General features: G+C 38.2%; 1 protein-coding gene across 3 annotated transcripts in view; it reads left to right on the top strand.

Moving 5' to 3' along the window:
• The first annotated feature begins 10417 nt into the window (after positions 1-10417).
• The window catches only part of cntn4 (contactin 4), a 141702-nt gene continuing 128145 nt past the window's right edge, over positions 10418-23974 (top strand). For 2 of the 3 annotated variants that reach the window (XM_084127845.1, XM_084127843.1), the window contains exon 1: positions 10448-10668. The gene's annotated coding sequence lies outside the window, so the exon portion shown is untranslated. Of the gene's footprint in view, positions 10760-23974 lie in introns of all 3 variants that reach the window. The other variant, XM_084127844.1, reaches the window with a different exon arrangement.

The following is a 23974-nucleotide window of genomic DNA, read 5'->3' as shown; positions in this document are numbered from 1 at the left end:
TGGGTTTAGATGAAGTCCCCTCTTGAGGGGCAGTGGATTTAATTTCCCGCTCGGTACCCCGGATATATCTATGTGCATTAGTGCATGTATACTCTTTGCACATATCCTTGTTAGCGTGTCCTCTGCCTTCGGTGTCGTCCCGCTGCCTGTGTGACACCGTGGGACGAGGCAGTCGAGGCAGCACCTGGAACGGTCTGATGTGGGGAGACGTGCTACAGCGAGCAGGGAAATTAGGATCAGCGTGCCACCCGGGGGTGGTGGCGAGAGGGTTCTATGTTCTCTCTTTTCCTGCCAATCCTCCTCCACTTTCCCGCTTCTTTTTATAATCTCTTCAAATCTAAAAACCCATCACTGTACTCGCTGGTGCGACATGGGTTTATCCAGCATGGATCCGGCAGTCTCTCACTCTTTGGCGCAGAGCCTTTAATCTGTGGAGCTGGAGTGTTCATGTTTTTTGTTTTTTGTAAAAGAACAAAATTGGGGAAAACTTGCTGCGCTGCAGTTGGCCTTAAAGAAAAGCGCTTTTCCTTTTGGAGTAATTGGCCTGCATTCTTTTCGGTGTATTTGGCGCAGTACAGCTCCATTGGAGAAGTGACTAATAAAGAGGATTTCTTGTTTGTCTGTTGCTCTCCAGGAGAGGCAGTGGGTCTGAACTCAAACTTACCAATCATGTGTTGAGAAAGGAACTATATGTGAAAGCTCTACAGAAGGCTATTTCCAAATGCGTTTCTTTTGGAAGCAAATGGGGTGTGATCTTCCTAGGTGACAGATAACAAAATCTCTCATGCAGATTTAATAGTTTTTCTTTGGAACAAAGGAAGATAATAAGAAGGATGCAAACATCAAAGCCTTCATCTGAGTATGCTGTCTAGATTGTAATCATATGATGCACTGTTAGTGGAAACCCTGTTAATATAGCTGTGGCTTTGATGGCAATTTGTTTATTTTTGGGTTGGCGCAAGTGTAGAACTACTTAGTCTCACAGTTTCCAGAGGAAGAAAAAAAGTTTTTTGCAAGCAAGATTTCGAAAAGCTACAAGGTTGATCTTTGTTTAGTGTTCTGAATGAGAATTTATCCATAAAATGAGACCTCTTTAAGGTCTCGAACAACAGAACTGGGATCTTTTGTTATACAGTGTGCATTTGTTCTCCAAGTTTGCTGAATGGTGCATGTCGTTTTAGTCTATCAGTTTAGTTTTAGTTAGTTTCATTAATGGTTTTGTTAGTTTTCGTTTAGTTTTTATTTTGTGAGCACATTTCTATTTACTTTTTATATATTTAGTTTCAGTTTTAGTAATTATAGTTAAGCAGAGTTAACAGAACACTTTCATTTAAAAACATTTAATTTCAGCAAAGTTTTCAGTTTACAGTTAACTCTTGTGTAAACCTCTTAATAATACAAATGAACTAATTGTTTGAGATTGCAGCTTAAAAATATAAAAGTAAAAATATTCATTCAAACTCATTCATATTAAAGATGTAATCTTGACATGTGGTGTATAAGAAAAAAAAAATGCATATGATTATTCTTTTATGGTTATTTCTATTAATCCTTTCAAACATATTATTCGTGTATTGATTTATGCTTTTTGTCTTTTGTATCTTTTAATATCATACTCATATGCATGTGTTCTATTCAGACCAGACATTTAGTTTATACTTCTACTCTGAAAATGTACATCTATTTGTGGGCTAGACATGCTATTTGTGACTGTATACCAGATTGCTAATGTGGTATCCTGTCTAATATGTATGGTATCTTGTTTATTATTAAGTTTCACATGAGATGGTTATCTTACCTGGAATTAATGTACAGCTGTGTTTGCATAAGGTCTAGACATGATGGAAATACTTATTTGGCCATTTCTGCTTTTTAGGGCTGGTTCACACAGAAAGCGTTTTTGATTTGAAAAACGCAAGACGTGGGCAGTGGAATGGGGGGAAAGCGCAAGGTCTCGAGACGCTCTTTTAAAAGTTGAACTTATTTTTGAGTGCCGCGTTTTTATAACGTAGTGTCACGCGCGAGACGTTGCAATTGCAAAAGACGCGAGTGCAACGGTCATACATGTCCGTCTAGCACGTGTTTACATCAAGTAGCCTAGCGCAGTCAAATGGAAAAACATGATTTTCCGGAACAGGATGAGAGCTTATTAATAACGAAAACGATTATTTATTTTTGCTAATTATTATTTTATTTTTCGGTAACTGTTGTTAGTTTAGTTTAGTTTAGTTTAGTTTAGTTTAGTTTAGTTTTAGTTTTTCATTTATGTTGAAAATTATTTTATTTACGTTAACCATTTTACGAACATGTTTTTTGACCAATAGTTTTAGTCTTAGATTCAGTTTTAGTTTACGAAAATAACCTTGATGCATACAAATTCATTATGTTTTAAATTCATTATTCTCACAAACCGAAGATCTCTGACTCTTAAGACAGGGGAGCCACAAATTAAGTGATTCGGGTAGTCATGATTAGTATTTTAGCCTTTAGTTAAATACGATTATTTTTATTACTTATGCATATGTTGTGATTATTTTATCATTATTTTAATTCCTTTTTTATGTAGAGCACTTTGAATTACCTTTGTGTATGAAATGTGCTATATAAATAAACTTGCCTTGTCTTACCTTTTATGCTCTTAGAAATGAATGTAAAATGTATTGTGTTAAAGCTACAATATGTAAGATTTTTTTTTAATAAAATATCCAAAAATCACTTGCACAGGGTGATATATTTCCTGCAGTTGTGTACTTACAATATCCCAAAAGTTCCCCTATTTTAAATAATTGCTCGTCCCTGTCGCCCTGTCCCACTTGTCGCCTGTCAATGACGTAATATCCGCATTATCCCTGGTTTCCGCTCGTACTGCCATAGTAACCATGGCGACAGACGTGGACAACTGCGTTACTGACCTGTGTGAATATTATTCAGCACTTGCGGGTAGTGCGGTAGAATGAAATGTCCTTATTTCTTTATATCTGGACATCCGTGCAAGGCGGATGTCCAGAGGCAATTGGTTCCATAGACGGGGGGCGGCAACTGAGAAAGCTCTAACTCCTTTCGTTTTTAAACGGGAGCGGGTGACAGAGGAGTAAGAAGATCTTTAAGGTAAAATGGAGCTTGATCGTTAAGAGCTTTAAAAACAAACAACAAGATTTTAAACTGAATTCTAAAATGAATCGGGAGCCAATGAAGGGACGCTAAAATTGGGGTGACATGATCATATTTCTTTGTCCCGGTCAGCAGCCTTGCAGCTGCATTTTGTACCAACTGGAGGCGACCAAGAGATGTCTGAGGAAGACCCAGATACAAAGAGTTACAATAATCTAGGCATGAGGTAATAAAAGCATGCGTAACCTCCTCCAAGTCTTGCCCTGACAAAAACTATTTTAATATTGGAAATAATCCGCAATTGATAAAAACTATTCCTAACCACGGAATTTATTTGTTTAGTTAAGCACAATTCTGAGTCCATGATAACACCAAGGTTTCTAACTTGGGAGGAAACAGAGGGAAAATGATTGCTTAGCTCCTTAATAATACTACTACTCAATTTTGGGGAACCAAAAACAATTGTTTCCGTTTTGTCCTCATTAATTTGGAGAAAGTTAAGCGCTAACCATTTCTTAATGTCCCCGATGCATTCCAACAAAGGCTGAATTGAATCGGCAGGTACAGCTGTGAATCGTCTGCATAAAAATGAAACGAAACATTGTGCTTCCTAATAATATCCCTCAATGGACGCATATACAAGTTAAAAAGAAGGGGACCCAAAATAGAGCCCTGAGGAACTCCACTAATTATAGGTGCAGAAGATGAAGAAAATGTACCTATCTCCACTGAAAAAAATGTCTGTCTTAGAGCTTGACAGCCACTGATCACTATACTTTAGTTTATGGAAAAGAGCAACCTGGACATTGTGGTATATAACTCATTGTGCCAAAGGAAAAAAGTATGTTGTAGCACTATTTCAATGGTGCACTTTAGACAATCTACTAACTATAACTTTGCAACTATGTCAACTAACTCTCATTAGATTTTTAGTAGACCGTCTGCTTAATATCTGATAACACTTTGATGGTCCCCCAACAGACATTCTACTGACCAAGTAACTTTGCAACTACTGTACATGTCAACTTATTCTACTAACCTGAACCCTACACCTAACCCTAACCACAACAGTCCTAACAGACTTTTGGACCTCACTGTGTATAACTTATATACTTAAATATATAAAAGTTTTTCTTACTAATTCGATTCTTTAAGTTGTGTGGAAAATCAGCTGACATGTATCTGGCACAGTTAGCTTAGAGAGTAGTGCAAACATCTGATCTTGATTGAGCCAGAACAGGTGTGATTTAGACAGTTTTGCCAGCTTGTGCTGAGAAATGTTTCACCATGGATTTAGCCCAGTTCGGGTCTCGGCCAATAAAAAAAAAAAGGCTTCCAGGAGAAACTGGGCAATATTGGACACAGGGGGCTGTGTCAACCTATAAAGCAGGCAACTTGCTAATGACTTTTTCAGAAACTAATTTTCTTCTTTGCCGCACTGGCCATAAAAGGTGGTTATCTTCTCTATCCAGGGATAGATAGAGATTTAACTGTCCTCATTGTTTATTGTTTTCCACTGCAGATTTTATGTGGTACATGGCACACGCACCAGGGGCAAATCTCCTCAGATTTATTTTGCTCCATGACTTGAGCTGTTCTCAAATAGTTTCTTAATTATAGGGAATGATAATATTGCACAATAGCACTCAATGCTAATACCTCTGTGAAAAATACTCTTGTTGTCAATAGATCATTTAGCCTTGGGTCTTGTTAAAGCTAATGTCTACCTGCTAGCAGTTAAAAGCAGCCAACAGAGCCAGACAGAGCAGCCAAGTCACTTAGGTAAATAGATTAGGTTTTTAATAAGACTCATTATTAAAAATAAAGTTATGATAATGCATGATAGATCCTCATGCTTTTCAGTTTACCCTGCTGACAGAAACATCTTTGCTAAGATGGCCTTCAGATGGTTTAGTTGGTCTCCCAGCCTGACCAGCTTAAAAGTGCTTAAAACCCCTTTAAACCCAGCTAACTAGACCTGACCGGACTGGGAGGCCAATTTAAATGGCCAGCAAAACAGCTTAGGCTGGTTTTGCAATGCTTTTCCAGCAGTGTAGTTTAATATATGAGAACAAAGTAATTACTTGCCTGCTGGAAAAACAAAAAAAAAACATCTTTAACAAGCCTGGTCAGTCTGGTCTGTTGGATTTTTGGGGCACTTTTCAGCAGTTTGTTTTTCAGCAGTTTTCATAGACTACAAAAAAATCAATATTTCTATCCATATAAAATCAGAAAACAATTACCCTAATGCTATAATATCCCAATGAAGTATGTAACTGAAATCACCCTTTGCCCGATCTGACCCCACATAACTTTGTAGATTTGTTTCAGCTGTGCTGTCAGTCTAAACTATTGTGTTACTGAATGTGCGCCGTCAAGAGCCGTAATGTAATTCCGAATGGAAAGGAAACAGGGCTCATCATTCAAAACGACCCTGTGGCCATTGATAAAAAGGCTTGATAACGTCACGCTTCCTGTGTATAAATCTGCTCTTCCTGGAGCGAGTTTAGCTAATGCTTAAAATCACTCTGCGATCTGTACGACACTTTAAAATGCACTAGAGCAGCTCTTCTCCCAACATCATTAATATTCTTTATTGCATTGCACAGTTTATAATCTCTGTTGATCAGGAGATCTCGTCTTAATCATATAAACCCTTTAGTGGATGGGGAATATTATGTATTAATGAGCTATCAAGATCCACAAAGCTCATGCAACCTGAATATCAATACCCCTTGAATACTGCATCAGAAGACAATTGATTTATCCATGTTCAGCATGAGAAAAGTCAACACGGTGTGGAGTGCAACTTTATTTCACGGTACAGAGGTTGTACTTAACCTGAGCACAGACAGTTAAATGCTTCTGTCCATGAGTCATTAGTGGCTGTAGAGTGATACCAAGTAGACGTGTCCAAAAAGAGCTCAGCCCAGGAGACACTGAAATATCACAAAGAGGAAGGTCAGTGTGGCAATGCTTAGCCTTGAACTTCTAGTAAGAGATTCAGTTGGAGTGGTTGCTTTCTCGTAATTAAAAAATGCCTTTGGAGACTGACAAGTCTGAGAACGAATCTGCCCACATAAAGTATTTGTTGAGGTTTGTACTCCCTTAACAGGGATTTTGGACTAGTGGCCCCTTGCAATATTAATATGTTTCTTTTTCTTACCCAAACTGCAATTTAGATCATGCTATAGAACATCTTACAATACCGTTCAAAAGGGGTTGGTAACATTTCTCTTATGCTCCCCAAGGCTGTGTTTATTTGATTTGAAGTACAGTAAAACAGTGATATTGTGGGATATTACTACAATTTAAAATAACTGTTTTGTATTTAATATATTTTCAATGTTATTCCTGTGATGGCAAAGTAGCCATTACTCCAGTCTTCAGTGTTACATGATCTTTCAGAAATCATTCTAATATGCTGATTTGGTGCTCCAGAAACATTTAATATTTTTGTCAATGTTGTGCTGCTCAATATTTTTGTGGAAACTGTTCAACTTTTTTCAGAATTGCAATATTTAAATCTACAACAAAGTGATAAATTATGTTCTGTCAGTGTTCTGAATCTAATATGAATAGAAAATGTTGAAGCGGCCTACTGTTGCTATGGTTACCACCCGATGTGAAAGATTTCTGTTAGTGTCAAGTGACCCTGACTAACTTTTTTGAATGCATGTATGTACGTAATTTCAGCATTGCAAAAAAAATGTGACTGTTTACAAACAGGTTTCCAGATATCCCGATGTTTGTCCATGTATACCGGCTGTTCTGTTTTTAATTTTGAGTGTTCTGAGTGTTTTGTTTATTTTAGTCAAGGTGGCGCAGCCTTGCATCTTAAAACATAAAAAACAGTACAACAGATGAGGGAGGTAGGGAGGGAGGGAGTGCAGACTGAGCTGGGTCTCCCAGAGGAGGGGTTAGCCAGGGTGAAATTGACGGCGGGAGGATCCAAAGTGGAGACGAAGGCTGCAGGAGCCAGGGAGTATCCCCAACAGGAGAACCAGAATGCAGGTCCATGGTGGAGTCGAGGGAGGGAGGAGCCATGGTGGAGCCTTGCCAAGTGGAACCAGGGGGACAACTGACTGAGGAAGAGCGGATGACGGAGGAGACCAAGCCGGAGCCGCGGGGACGAGCAGCCAAAGTGAAGTCAGGGTGACTGAGGCGGAGCCGTGTAACAAGGACTGAGGTGGAGCCAGAGGGAAGGTGAAGCCCTTGCGGAGACAAAGGGGTGGAGCGACGAGTCAACGATGAAGGCCCGTAAGTCCACGGTGAATTCAGAGCAATGGCTGACCAAGACGGAGCCTGAGGGACAAGAAAGCCCGGTGAAGCCGTGAGGACGATGGTCCCAGGTGGAGCCGAGGGAACGAGGAGCAAAGGTGGAGCCAACTGGCATAGGGGTCTGTTTGGAGCTATGGGATCGACACTCCCGGGCTAAGCGGACGAACTATAATCCCAAGGCGAATCTACGATGCATTGAACAGGCAGTGTAGGAGGAGGCAAAGGGCTGATGTGAGGCAGTGAAGACAGGGCTGAAGGACTAGGCATGCAGTGCAGGAAGAGGGTTATAACAAAATGGCCTTCCTGGCCGATACCTACGACACACATAAAGTCTAAAAACGGCCTTCTTGTCCGACGTGGAACAGGCAGATATGTTCTGATATGTCAGAAAGATATGTTCTGGAAACCTGTTTGAAAAATAGTCATAATTTTGCAGTTCCACTAAATGGCCCAGAAATTGCACCGTTCATCTTGAAAAAGTGATTGTAACAATTTTGCATATTTTCTTTTGTTCACATTTACACAGTCAACTTGGCTGCAGACATTCTTTTTTATCTTGTAGTGATTTAGCGATTTTATATGCAGCATGAGAAGTCAGCAAATATGTCTGAGTGCACAAAGACAGTGGAGAAGCTGCTGTTCGCCGTTCTCCCTTCAAGGCTGTTGCTCTCCTCCGCGCTGTCTTTCCTGCAAGTTAATCCCATCAGGAATTCAATTTACTTCTCTTTTAATTATCGCCTTTCAATTGACTATTTTAAAAGCAGAAGATTTTCTCCAATCCCACTTACTATAATTAGGGCTTATGTGTGGATAATGAAAATTTTAAGGGATCAAAGGTGGAATTCATTTGTAGAGGGGCCTGGATCTGTTTAATGTAGTTGCTTGCAGTGCAATCCTGAGATTGGTATGCAATACAAAGTGCCACAGTAATTATGTAAATAAAAAAATAAAGTGGCCGCCTAAAATTAATGCGGCAGCTATCAGTAGCGCTATATTTTCCCCCAAACAGTCTAATGTCACCAGTTTATCCTGATTTGAAAAACCTGTGTTTGACAACAGGCTTGTTAGCTTGTGCCACCTAGTGGATTAGCACCTTCTGTGTGGACATGAGGTTACGTATCTAATAAAAAACGATTGATTTCCCTACCTGACAGTCTCACAAATTGGAAGCTTAAAACATTAAAACTTCACCGGTCTTAAACACACAACCAGTGCATCTATGGTCGTAGTGTGTCCTCTAATAGTTGATGTGAATACAATCTGCCTCCCTCTATGAGGATGTGAATGCTAAGGAAGATGGATTCATTGTAGACCTATTTCTCAAGCAGCTGTGCATGAGAAATTGCACTGTTTGTGTGCTGCAGCCTTTTCCCCTGCCTTTGAGTTGCATGAACATATGCAAAGCAGCCATAGTTACACAGCAACACACACACAGACATGCACCTAACAACCCTGTCACACCAGTGTCAAAACATGTCACGCTCCCCACCTTGCCGTTCTGTCACAGCAGACAGAGGGTGCCATCGGGAGTTAAGCATGTCAATAAGCCCCTAACATTGATCAAGACACTTACTGAACAGCTTATAAACCCCCTGGCGAGGGTGCCTGGATAGATCAGTCTTCTGATCCAACTTAATTGAGGAAAATGTGATAGTATTGAGGAGAGGAGGCGGGGGAGTCTATACTCCAATCATGACATATAGAGCAATGCTATCTCATTAAAAGACATACATAATTTATCAGCTAATGCAACTGCTTCATAAGGGTTTCTATTAGATTGTATTTGGCAACTGTGTTCTGTTGATGAGCTCTCGTGTTCTTTGCAAAACCACTCTTTTTTTCTTTTCATGCTGAATGCCTGTTTGTGGTTTTAAAAGGCATGCTTAAAATGTATCAGGTAGATATTCCATGACTAATGTTATCAGAACTAATCATAACAATGTTTTAACTTGATGCAGTATCATCCATGAAAATGTTACAGTAGCTACTAGGGTTCTAGAAACTCCACATATTCAGTAAAATGCAGTTACAACATGTGTGGGAGATACTCTTCTGCTATTGTCTAATTGGATTTGTTTGATTGCATTCTTTTTGCTGGAGTCAAGTTGGGCCGAAAGTGAAACAGTGTTATTCATACTCATTAATAAGTGTTACTTATTGGATAAAAGTGTTATTTCTGAAAGGTGCATGCCTGCTTTGTGAGTTAAAGCTTTAATAATTCCGGTGTTCTGGGATTTGGGTCAGACAAACAAAATAAAAGAATATGAGCAAAGGTAAGAGGTTCATTTCTGAAAATTACTATCATTACGTTTACACATTATTGGGGTCTCCAGGTTAAAGTATAGCATGTAATCAAAGAAATTAAATATTTTGTAACATCAGCTTTAAAAATGCCTTTTATTTATTTTATTTTTAATTATGACTAATATTGTTAGGTGATAACAAATGTGGTAATGTCTAAAGTGTGTGGTTTGTTAAAGTCAAAAATGTTAATCATCTAAATCTACATTTGAGTTTAAGGTCAGATGTAGAGAATAATCCTTAGTAACAGCAGCACTTTTTATTGTTAGGCTACTCTATTAAACTTTTTAACATCCAAAAAATGCTTCATTATTTTATTTTTAGCAAACAATTTTAATAATATTTTACCATTTAAGTATACATTTTGGCTTGCTGAATATACATGTTCTCAAGGTTATTTAAAGTTCTTATTTCATAATATTTTACACTGCAATGACATTATGATATTTTAAAATATTCTTTTTACAATATCTGTAATGAAATTGCTCTTTGTTGTAGTTGTTCTAATTACTAAAATTTACAGTATTTTTATTCTCTGTACAGTGCACCCAAAGCATCCCACCCTCTTGAAAGCAAAATGAATAATCCATGGACATATTTTACTGCAAATTTACGTTTCTGCCATTTCAGCTGTGTCCTCGTATCCCTAATGTCAAAGCCTCAACCCTTCGTGACACAAAGATGATGTGATTTGTGTGACTCTTTGGGAGCCCTCCAGCACAGTACAGTATGTGGGAGGTGCCCACCCCGTGCCACACGAACAGCGCGCGGGCTCATGTTGATCTAATGCAGGAATCAGCGGGGACCGTGTGTGGATAGCGCGATATCTCCAGCTGAACGCTGGCACTCACATATTCTGACATTAAGCGGCACTTTTTGGAGACCCTGTCCGTTTTATTTGGATGCTCGGTTCAGTGAGAGTCTCGCAGTGAGCCCGCATTACTCTAAGGAAGGGGAGAGACTCGATGTGTCACAGTAAGTGCGTCTTATCAGCTGTGCATCGCTCCATCATACTGAACTCGGGTTTATATTGCTTTTCTATCTGCACTTCAAACATTTGTGGAGAGTGAGTATGCCGATGCACGTTTCGTCATGTGTTTTTGGTTAGCGACATATAGCTATTTTCTTTAGTCATTTACTTCGATAAGGGACACATCCTCACTTTGACGACTGCTCAGACGTCTCTCCGTTCATTTTCAAAGATTTCTATTTATGCGATATACAACCAAAACACTAAAGATCAGTTTATTAATGTTGTTTGTAGTAGTGCTATAGTAGTAGAAGGCGTAGTAGTAAAAATAGCACTAGAATAGTAGTATTAAATCTAGTTGGGAAGACAGTATATCAAAATGACTAGTTGGAATGACTATTATATTATAGTAGTAGTAGCTACTAGCAGTAGCAATAGAATAGTTTAATTAGCATTCGTTGGACTCACAGTATTATCTATCTATCTATCTATCTATCTATCTATCTATCTATCTATCTATCTAACTGTCTGTCTGTCTGTTTGTCTGTCTAGTCTCGACTCTCACTGCAATTGTTGTTTTTGGTCCAATATTGTTCCATTGTTATTTGATGTACATGTGGTAAATGGAACATCATTTACCTTACATTATTACCTTACAAACTTTGCTATAAATATTATTCACTATTATTATTATTATTGTATTTTTTTTTATGAACTGTGTTTACATGCATAAAAGTCTCATGAATGGCATTTTTAAAAGTTTTGCATTGCTTCAAAAGTAATTTTAATAGTGCAGTAGCAAGAATACTTTGTACAATTCTGTCAGTGCAAACTGTTGTTTTGGTATTATCGGTATTAAAGTGACCTTGTTTGGGATCATTATTCATCAAATCCTCAGTAACCACTGCAGGTGTCATTATGCTGGCAGGCACAGAGGTGTACCTTTAATTTATTCAGAAAAAACTTACAGATCATTTTGTGTTCCAAGTCATTTCAAGTTCATGACACAAGTGTGAGTGGGTCGGTTCTTTACTGTCTAATGAGTCTGTCCATTTTCACTAGTTTGACACATTCAGGCTGATTTGTGCACCTGTTACGATTTCATTATCCAGTTGACAGCGTGATCAGCCAATCACGTGGAGTCACAGCCTCATATCACGTGACTTTTCACTTTTATTTATATATGTATATATATATATATATATATATATATATATACACACACATATATACACACATATATACACACATATATACATGTTATGTTCATTACATTTTATTTCCTCTCTCTCTCTCTCTCTCTCTCTCTCTCTCTCTCTCTCCATATAAATATGTTTGTTTTTAACCAAGTGAGAGTGACAAGCATCTTGATGTTTGCAGTGAAAGTCATCATCACTGTTGACTTTTCAAACCTTGCTTGAATTGATCTTACTTACTGAAACAGCTGTTGTTGGGGTTGTGTACAGAGCGCATTAACGTCAGGACGGGTCTGCATTACCGATGCTTTGAGACATGTTGCGCTGGGGTTAATGATCTGATATGCTCTGGGTTTGATTCGGTTAGAGAGCGTTATGTTGGAGACTAGTGCCTCTGCAGATGTTTATTAATCCGCTCTCACTGTCCCTCCATCGCTTAATCCGGCCGGATTTACTGATTATTGCTGTCCACAAACCCCATAAACCACTCACAATATATTTATTTATTTCCCGTGAAGGATTTTCTCGCTGCATCACGCTAAAAGTCGTATATTCCTTATATTTTGCTCCTTATTTGATTTATTTATTAATTTAGTCACTATTGGACTCACTATTTGGTGTCGGGGTTCTGTAGGCAAAGATCAGCGATCTAAATAAAACTGAAGTTATAGACCTCATCTGTATATGTGGTTGGATATACAGACTTATCTAGCATCTGTCGCTCAGCATCACAGACTGGAGCTCCTTGCATTAAGTACAATCTCATCTCGTCTGGTGGCCAAGCAGATGAGGTTTTATATGGATCATATTTAATGTTAATCACTGGTCAGGCTATAACAATGCAGGGCATGTTGTATGATTATCTTTGGCTCACAGAGCTTCCTGGCTTTTCTTTCAAAGCAACCTTTGTTTATGTTCATGTCATAATACATTAGAGACAAATTCAGTGTGATTGCATACATGCATGCAAATGAGATTGGTATAAATCAGGCTAACATTTAATGTCAAAACACTGCTGATAGGAGAATATGGTGCATAATTATTGTTTTGGATAATAATGTTTTGGCGAACAGCTGAAGTCGTTTTGGATGTCCTTTTTGATATACTACACGGTCACAAATAGCAAGCGTTATCAAGACGAAAGTAAGAGAGAGAGTGAATGTGTTCTTATGGTAAGTGTGGCGGGCTGTCAGAAGTGATGTAGTGCAAGTGACATTAAAAAGATTCTGGGGTGGTTGCATTTCATAAAAATTTTAATGGATGGTTTCTGCTGGTGGAAGCATTGAGAAAATGTTACAGGAAGGCCACTTCTATATAATATATACTTTCCTACTCCTTTCTAAGAAAAGTTACTGAAATGAGTGGTATCTGCGTGCAGGTCAGGGCTGAAGAGTTTTAATTTAACAGGTCATTTTCATTTTACACTTCATTTTCACTTCATTGGCAACAGACATGTGAAGGCGACTAATAAGTAGCCTAAAACATGGTGACATTAATTGTAACTTTCTTGCAAAGAGTGTTAGCGGGGATTGTGATCACTCTGATGAAACTTGTGAAATAATAAAAAAATAATAGAAATTATAATGAAAACTTAAGCTTTTACAGGAAGAATGAGATAGGTACCATATTAAAAAGCTTGTTAGTTAAAGGGATAGGTCAACTAAAATGACAATTCTGTCATTAACTCAACCTCATGTAGTTTAAAAAGAAAAAGTGAATCTTTTTTCTTATTCTGTGGAAGACAAAAGAAGATATTTTTTTTTAAAGTGTCTTTTCTGTGTGTGTGTAAAATATTAGGGGCCCAATGTTGTTTGGACCAAAATGTTTGAAATATCTTCTTTTGTGTTGTTCTGTAGAAGATCATACTGTTTTTTTTTTTGATGATCTATCCTTCTAAAATATGTTTTGCTTCATCTGGTATTTTGAATACTCGTCATGTTTTGCTAGGAGACTTACACCATGTTGCTCCCTTCAGGGAAATGCAGAGTCCCTCGGGATCTCGGCGTTGTTACTGTATCCTAAGCGAGTCCAACTTTTGTGTTTACATAGAGCAAATTCAGTGGGCAGCCCGAGTTAAAAAGCAACAAAGCCGTCATTGGGAATTCAAGTTCATTTACATGTGGGCTAGACACAGCTGGCCACTCTCATGCCTGGCAAAATAGCATTTTGGACAGTGTCCTGAGAAGTCCGTTAGCATCTAATCTAGGGGCTCTCTTCTCCCAGCGGACCGTGCGGTAAGCCAGGGTGAAGCCCTGCAAATAAAGACAAATGCTCTGTGTCATCCGCCTTGCGCCTCCAGTAAGAGACTCTCCTTTCTGCTCTGCACTCTGTGGGTTTTTTAAAGCAAACAGCGACGTGCAATTTTTCAAAACATTGTTATGCACAGAGAGGCTGTGGGCCCATGATGCTTCTTTCGCCCGTGCGCATGCTGAGACTTGTAAGCCTCTTGTGTCGTATTAAGATGATTTTTTTTTTCAGCCGTTGTGGAATCTCAGAGTCTGTTTCTTTTTCTCTCTCTCGCTCTCTTCCACCCCCTTTTTTCTCTTTATCGAGAGACAGCCAGTGTCTTAGCGCAAGCATATGCTGAGTGCCTTTGACACATCTCTTCTTACGGAATTATTTGCATATTTGCCAAGCGTAGAAATTGATCCAGCTGACATCACAGATCAAAGCCTTGTATACTGACAGCAGTGTACTAATGGATCTAAGATGGCTGTCAATTAGGAAAAACAATCCCTCTGGTGATGGAAATTGTTGTATCTCAGATACCTCTCGAGAGTGTGTGAAAAAGGTGTATTGAATGCACTTGCGCACCCTTCACAGGAAGCAATGGGGTCTAGTAGATTATTAATAGTGTTCCCAGTGCTTTGCATTGATGGCTAAAAGGCTAAACTGAAGACATAAACGCTACTGGGAAAATGAAGCCTCCCTTTTGTTTTAACACATCATGTTTTATTCCATATTGGCTTGAAGTTGAGGGAAGCTGACAGCAGCGTATAATAGTGTAGATGTCTCTTTCACACCATTGCACTTTTTTAAGAGCAGAAACACTTTTTTAAGGGTTCAGGACCGTAACCGAACAAAGCAAAGCTGTATTGTTACTGGGATCAGAGTTAACAAAAAACCCTCAAAAAGTGTGTTTTGTGAGAAATTGCCTTGAAGAAACTGAGTGATTTTTGAAGACAGGTGAAAATGTAAGGTTAAGAGTAGTGGAGGGGCAGAATCAGTGTAGTACAGTTTTCTTTTTTTCCCCAGTTCCAAGTTTCCTGTCTAAAGGAATTGTTGTAAAGTACAGTATTTTGTACTATCGGACTAAAGCTATTGTTTGGGCAAATATGCTAAATATTGAGTGAGGGTACATTCAGTATTCAGCGTGTTTAAAAAAGTTCCCTTTAAAGCAGTGCTTTTCTTTTATTCTGCTGCTATCATCACTACCACTTAATGTCTCCGAGCTGTATTTTAAAGCTCCTTGGCTTCATGTAATGATCCTCAAACATGATTGCAAGTAGACCGGCCACAAACAGAGCTATCATTTATTTTAATAACATCGCCATTGTGCCTTTTTTATCATGCCTTAATGTCCAGTTATGTGAATGGACTTGTGATCGGCTTTTATTTCAGATTTTAATGTGTTACAGACACATTAAAATTATGTTTGGTTTTTTTTCTTTTGGGATTTACAGCCTAAAAAAAATCACTCTTATAAATACACTTTCTTATTAATTTTTCATTCTGGCTGGAATGGTAATATTATGATACTTTTGATATACTATGATTACCAAGGTATTTATTTACCAAGGATAAATATATAAAAACTGTTAGTGCATCATTATTTATCTAAGCACATAAAAAGAAGGGGAAAATTGGTTTGAGTTTAATAACCAACACATCTGTCTCTAATAAGCTGTGGATCTGAATTAGTTCAGATTCACTGAACTGTATCCCATATCTGCCATTTCTAAATGTGTTACAGACCTATTATTGTCTGTTGTTTCTTATGCAATCAGGGTGCAACATATTCCTTTGGGAATATGGGTAATTGTGGGTTTCATTAGCGGAGCATAACATGATAAGGCAGTTATGGAACTGTTGGCGCTGTGATTCCGGTTTTATTATTTACCTTTAATGTGCTCCCTGGTTGTTCTTCCCTCTAGTAAATTTAAGATGTCAGATAGAGACGTTGTATATGATGTGCTTTAATGATGGCGTGTCGGGCAAATTGTTTAATCTGCAAAGTGCATCGTGCCAAACCACATGGGTGTGTTTTGAAGTGCTTATGAGAAATCTAAGACAATTTTCTTGGGAATTCAGATGGTGCTAAAAACATACTACTACTTTATGTTTTGGAAAAACAAACAAGTGGCTTCTGTCCATGAGGAATATAGCCTACTGACTGAGATTAAAGTTTGGTTAGATGATAAAACTTGAGTGTATGCGTGCTTCTGAGAGCGATCATGATGTAATCTGTCTTAAAAGATGGAAAACTGGACACAGGCAGTGGTTATGCTGGTGCATGGTTTTTACAATAAAAAAAACATTAAGGTCATAATACAGATTTCAATAACATTAAAGGAGCTATATTGGATATTTTTTTATTGTGCATTTTTTCCTTGAGGTCCACTTATGATGTTACATAATATTTTTCCCAGTGCCTAAAACACTATAATTGTCCCATAATTTTATTTTTCATTAAAATGTTTTTTAAAATGTTCCATTACACCATATCTTAACCAGGCATGATGTAATTTGTCTTTACACACCGAAAGTCTTTTTTTGACCGTAACCATATTAAATGTTTTGAAATGTTACACCATTTCTTTTTTTTCTAGCCAATATTAGGCAATATCCAATATCTAAAAAAATTGGTTAGTAACTGATATGGCCCAGATATATTCTTGGTATTATGATTTTGTTTGTGAGGAACTTCCAATGTACATTTCACATTTTCACCTTGAAGAAGGCAGAAATGTGTGTTTAGAGGGTAGTACTACTATAAATTACGTAGACCTCACTGTCTTCTTTGGTTAAACGATACCCGTGTCATTGTGTGTCCTCACACGACTTTTCAGGTATGAGAGATTACTCCAATTTCCTGTGCACTTCTAACAAATTGTTGTGCCAAAGCAAAATCCAGGCCCTCATGTCTTACCAGTGATAGAAATGGGGAACCTTTTTGTTAGATTAGATTATAACTCTATTTCTCTGTGCCACCACAATATTCTTAGTCCCCATTTCATTCAAGAATGGCCCATGGAAAGAGTCAGAAGCACAAAGTCTCTGTTCCCCAAACTTCTTAAAGGGGGGGTACAATGATGTATTCAGAGTTGTTTACAGTGTTAAAGAGATGGCTTCTCATGCTAAACACGGCCAAAGTTTAAAAAAAATATTTTGGACGAATAACGGTACAAGTTTCGGCTGTTTTTTTTCGATCGTGGATCTAATGACGTAGACGAGAGTGAAACTCCTTATATGAGCATTTCTCTCGGAAAAGCGCGCCCGCGCACACGTCGACCAGAGGAGAGCGAGACCGCGCACATCAACGCGCTTCAACAGGAAATCATCGGCAGCGCTGCATAGGTTTTATAAACAAGGCCCAGTTCGACGCCGGATTTGCAGATCGTCTAATGCTTAAGGATGGAGCAGTCCCAACGATAAAGGTTCACGGTCATGCGTTGGAAACGCAGGCGGTGAGTAAAACTGCTTCAAATGCCTGTGTGTTGTTAGCTATAGGCGCTCCGCCCACACGGCACGCCTCCAGCCGCTCAGTTTTTTCCGGAAAGACTCGGAACAGCCTATCTTTCTTTTATAAATATAATAAAACTAAAGACTTTTTGGAGATATGAAGGATGCAAAACTACTCTATAGGTACTCAAGATTAACATGAGATTGACTGAAACTGAGTGTTTTACCCCCCCTTTAAGCTTTATTCTTTGCAATGATTGACCACATCACATTATATAGAAATGTAAGACAGAGAGAAAAACAAGTCCATATAAGGAGAAATGCATAATGTTGCAATATACACTCACCTAAAGGATTATTAGGAACACCATACTAATACTGTGTTTGACCCCCTTTCGCCTTCAGAACTGCCTTAATTCTACGTGGCATTGATTCAACAAGGTGCTGAAAGCATTCTTTAGAAATGTTGGCCCATATTGATAGGATAGCATCTTGCAGTTGATGGAGATTTGTGGGATGCACATCCAGGGCACGAAGCTCCCGTTCCACCGCATCCCAAAGATGCTCTATTGGGTTGAGATCTGGTGACTGTGGGGGCCATTTTAGTACAGTGAACTCATTGTCATGTTCAAGAAACCAATTTGAAATGATTCGAGCTTTATGACATGGTGCATTATCCTGCTGAAAGTAGCCATCAGAGGATGGGTACATGGTGGTCATAAAGGGATGGACATGGTCAGAAACAATTCTCAGGTAGGCCGCGGCATTTAAACGGTGCCCAATTGGCACTAAGGGGCCTAAAGTGTGCCAAGAAAACATCCCCCACACCATTACACCACCACCACCAGCCTGCACAGTGGTAACAAGGCATGATGGATCCATGTTCTCATTCTGTTTACGCCAAATTCTGACTCTACCATCTGAATGTCTCAACAGAAATCGAGACTCATCAGACCAGGCAACATTTTTCCAATCTTCAACTGTCCAATTTTGGTGAGCTCGTGCAAATTGTAGCCTCTTTTTCCTATTTGTAGTGGAGATGAGTGGTACCCGGTGGGGTCTTCTGCTGTTGTAGCCCATCCGCCTCAAGGTTGTGCGTGTTGTGGCTTCACAAATGCTTTGCTGCATACCTCAGTTGTAACGAGTGGTTATTTCAGTCAAAGTTGCTCTTCTATCAGCTTGAATCAGTCGGCCCATTCTCCTCTGACCTCTAGCATCAACAAGGCATTTTCGCCCACAGGACTGCTGCATACTGGATGTTTTTCCCTTTTCACACCATTCTTTGTAAACCCTAGAAATGGTTGTGCATGAAAATCCCAGTAACTGAGCAGATTGTGAAATACTCAGACCGGCCCGTCTGGCACCAACAACCATGCCACGCTCAAAATTGCTTAAATCACCTTTCTTTCCCATTCTGACATTCAGTTTGGAGTTCAGGAGATTGTCTTGACCAGGACCACACCCCTAAATGCATTGAAGCAACTGCCATGTGATTGGTTGATTAGATAATTGCATTAATGAGAAATTGAACAGGTGTTCCTAATAATCCTTTAGGTGAGTGTAAGTTCTGGACCAAGAACAACATTTTCCCATCTTTGCCCTTTGGGACTGGGGTGAATGAATACATTCAGAGCATATTCAGATAACGAAAAAAATGTGAGCATGAAGAGAAAAAGAGGGTGAAAGTCAGGCTAAGAGACTTATTTGATACTTTTACTCCAAATACCTAATTTTTATCTCTTTAAAATATGTCCTGAAGGCCTGAGGCAATTCACAATATAATCATCTCCCAATGGCTCAGGTTTGAGAAGTAGCAAAGCGATTATCTCCCTATAAAAAAAGGTTTGAATTATATTACCATGTTGGATTGACTGTCATCTCATCTTATCTGGTCAGATAAGTCGCCTTGATGTGAGTTATGGTTTGACCGTGATAATGAATCAGCGGTTGATCTTGATTTGACAAGCTGACGGAAGGCTACTGAAAATGTATTTGTCAAATTGGGATCCAGGGCTCGAGTTTTCTAAAATCCACAATTTAGACAAGCTGTGCAAAAATGACATTTTAAAGATGCATTGTCTCTGAGGGAGGAAATGATGGAGTGATACTTGCAGAATGTAGGCCACTATCCTGCAGAAAGCAAGTGTGCATATCAAGACCAAGTAGCATTTATATAACAAGTGCCCTTTTCAAAATGAGCACAAATATGAGCACTTCCTGTCCAAATGTGACAATAGGCTTAGGCTACAGCATGTGTTAATGTTGCAGATGGTATGTTAGTTACATACTGTATGTGGATGGGAATTTTTGTCCATTTTTCATTTAGAGTTCTGAAAGGTCTTAAAAACGAGTACTCAAGTACTAGGGGGCGGGGCATGTGCAGGGGGCAGGAAGGGGCAGGGTGTGTCCGCCATGACAATAATGAAAATACTTTAATTAAAACACTCTTACGAAAATTAATGTTGACAAATAAAAATTGTGACATGAAAATATGTATCAAAATGAAAAATATGATTAGAAAAATAACTGCTATATTATCAATAAAACATCACTGTTTTCGAAAAAGCATCATCTAAAAGGAATAGCTGCATGAGGTGATGCTGAAGAGTGAATGAACACCAGTAAACTGAATCCCGTTCTATATTACACATCCTATATGAGATGAATCAGATATTCTAGATACATGTAACATTACAACTTGTATCTGCAGAAAAGGATGAAAATGCAAGTGAACTTTAACTGTTACGTGCTAGCCAGAATGTGTTACTCCCATTGTGGATCCACTCTTCCCATAACAATGCACTGAAACACGGACAAAAATTCACCAGTATTCTATACAATAGTGTTCTCATTATAATGTTATGGCAGATTGGTGCTGCACATCTTGCACTTAAAGATAGTTCACCCAAAAATAAAATTCTGTCATCATTTACTCACCCTCAAGGTTTTCCGAACCTGTATGAGTTTCTTACTTCTGCTGTACACAAAAGAAGATATGTTGAAGAATGTTGGTAACCGTTGGTAACAGCTGATGGGCCCCATTGACTTCCATACTATTTTTTTTCAATACTATGGAAGTCAATGGGTCCTAATGATTTTTCACCTTCAATCAACTTGCCTTTTCAAGTTTTGAGGTCTAAAAGTTGAACTTCTGTCACTGTTTCCTTACACTATTTCTAATCACCTTATAGGCATCATTGATCATTTTTGCAGCTTAGTTTTAACACACATTTTTGGACATTTATGGAAAGATTTGAGTTCTTAAAGTTGCATTATATTTTCATAGTACACAGGAAAAATGTATTCCTAATTAAATATTGGGCCTCTCTATTGGTTAACACAGTCTGGCTGGTACACATCACCCAGAAACAAGGGTGGCTCTGTCGAGTCATTGGCTAATCCAGCTCATCACAGGCGCTGTGCTAAATAGTTGGAGAAGCACAAGAATTTGTATTGTTCCTGCCATAATGGTGATGTAATGGTGGTGGTGTTATGTTGTTGATGCCATTATTGTTCAAGGCTCAGGCTGTAATTTGGCTTAGGCTGTAATACAGGACCATAGCAAAAGCCTTTATGGGGCAGCGAGCTGCAATTTGAGCAGAGTAGAATCAGTAAGCCATTGTTGCAAGGCTGGAGGAGTAACATTAAACAAATATTAACTATTTCAGTGCTCGTTCTTTTTAAAAAGTATCTTAAATTTTAATCCTGAAATAAAAACGTTGCTAAAAGTATTGTATGTTTAACTATCATGAACAGATATGACTCAGATTAAGCACATTTATCAAAGTGGTGACATTTACATAAATCAGTAACAGTCATAGCTGAGTCATAATAAAGGGTTAGTTCACCCAAAAATGAAAATTCTGTCAGTAATTACTCACCCTCATGTTGTTCCAACCCCGTAAGACTTTCGTTCATCTTCGGAACACAAATGAAGATATTTTTGAGAGCTGGCTCACTCCTCCATAGGCTTCTAAAGGATCGAAACTTGCAAACCCAGAAAGTGAATAAAGACATTGTGAAAATAGTCAAAGTGACTAAAGTGGCTCAACCATAAGTTTATCAAGCGACGAGAATACTTTTTGTGCGCAAAAAACAACAAAAATAACGACTGTATTCAACTATTCATTTTAGTCTGTGTGGGCCTGAATGAATTCACGTAGTGTAACAGCGCAGCGCTTCTGTGTTGTACGTCACACGCGTCACACACATGACCAGCGTCGGCCAATAGTGAGCCTACGTGGTGACGTACAACCCAGACGCGCTGCGCTGTTACACTACGTGAATTCATTCAGGCCCACATAGACGAAAATGAATAGTTGAATAAAGTCGTTATTTTTGTTGTGTTTTGCGCGTAAAAATTATTCTCGTCGCTTGATAAACTTGTGGTTGAGCCGCTGTAGTCACTTGGACTATTTTAACGATGTATTTAATAACTTTTTTGGGCCGGCAAGTTTCGATCCCATAGAAGCCTATGGAGGAGTGAGACAGCTCTCAGATTTCATCAAAAATATCTTTATTTGTGTTCGGAAGAAGAACGAAAGCCTTACGGGGTTGGAACAACATGAGGGTGAGTGATTACTGACAGAATTTTCATTTTTGGGTGAACTAAGTTATCCCTTTAAATGAGATGTCAAGTACTGCAGATTATTAAGTATTAGTACGTTTAAATTCGAATAAAGCATCTGCAATGTGTCAATGTTTTTATAAGAGCCTAACAAGCTGTTTGCAAATGGAAGTATCATTATTCAGAGACGCTACATGCTAAATATTTAGCATTTTGCCTAGAGGTAGTAATAACAATGATAACAGGGCTTTTGTGCTTTCAAGTCATATGCTTTTTAAGTAAGCTGGCTTAAAAAAAAAAAAGCCTAATTGATTCTAGCCCTTATTTAATCCTGTATTGATGTCGGTACTGTATTCTCTGACCTCACTTAAAGGGCAAGGTTTCATTCAGTGAACTCATTGCGTTAAACTGAATAATTGTTTATTTCTTATCACTAATTTCTGGAGATCTGGTGCTAAGATCTAAGGTGCTAAGGACTTTGCAGCGTATTAATGGTGGATTTATTGTTGTCAGCCTAAAGATACTGCTGTGGCAAAGAGTGTCCAGTGCACCAGAACTCACAGCCTTGGGCATTTGTCAGCTGTCGATGTAAGATCTTGTTTGGTAGTAAAGCTTAAGGCACACTGACTGCAATTTCACACTCCCAGCTACTTCTTATAAATCTTGCAGAACTGTCGAATATATATATATACTTTGGTGCTGTATTTCTTTGTGCTTTAATTAATCTGGCATTCTTTTATTTTATAGCTGTGGTGTTGCCATTTTAATATTTGTCCATTTATATCCATGAAATATCGTTCACAATCCATTTTACCTCTGTAATTTGACAAATTTACAAATTAAACCCATTTCTTACATCTTTGAATATTTTTCCAGACATTGACAATGAGAAAAAAAATGATCAGGTGGAAATGATTGGATAGTACAAAGCAAGTGTTACATACCAAAAATGAAGCCTGGTAGTTAGGAGGAGATGCAAACAAATTAAGAGGGATTAGTAAAGACTGCAGAAAAGCGGAGTTGGAGCATGTTATAATTATGAAAAATATATATGAAGACAGGTTTTTATTTTCTTTGGAAGGACATGCACAGATGAATAATGCACAATAAGACCAGTAATGTGCATTTAAAAAGTAAATGTAAGGTCAACTGTGATTTTATGCTTACACCCCATGGTTCCCATTCATTTTTGAAATCAGAATAATATCCGTGTGCACATGCATGATACTTGACTGATTATATTTCAAGGATTTTAAAACCTTTTTTTATGTAAAACATTTAAAATGTTTACCACTGTTTTTCAGTAAATATAGCATAGCATGACATTTAATGATTTTAATTTGCATTAACCTATATATATATAGCAGGTGTTACATACCAAACTCAACCATGACCTCATCAATATTCCTCATCCGAAGTGCAAAAATTCAAGCCAGCGGGCACACAGTCGGTTTAGTTTGTGGAGAGGGAACAGGGATGATTAAAGATTAAAGATTATGAAGACCAAGGGGTCAAGGTTTGACTGGTTAGGATAGCTATAACCTCTATTACTGTAACTACACACCGTCTGGATAAAAAAAAATAAAAAAAAATATAAAAAAACATATTTCTCCATAACCTGCAAAATAAACTGTGTACATATTTTGAGACATATTTAGCTAACATTTTCTTTTATTTATAGTAAATGTTTTTTAGTGTTCAAATCAGCATTGTCATGGTGTAATGTTCTTGTAGCTCCAAAGTAATTAGTATTGGAATCATGTAAAGCGATGAATTGCCAAGGAACTTACATTAAAAAAGTGAATATGGTCAGTTTGGACTTCATAATGACATTAAGAGAGTATAAATAGTGCTTTTATTTAGTAT

This window comes from Abramis brama (genome assembly GCF_963993115.1).
Source record: "Abramis brama genome assembly, chromosome: 11".
NCBI lineage: Eukaryota > Metazoa > Chordata > Actinopteri > Cypriniformes > Leuciscidae > Abramis > Abramis brama.
Note: the sequence above shows the minus strand (reverse complement) of the source record. Positions and strands in the feature narration are given on the sequence as shown.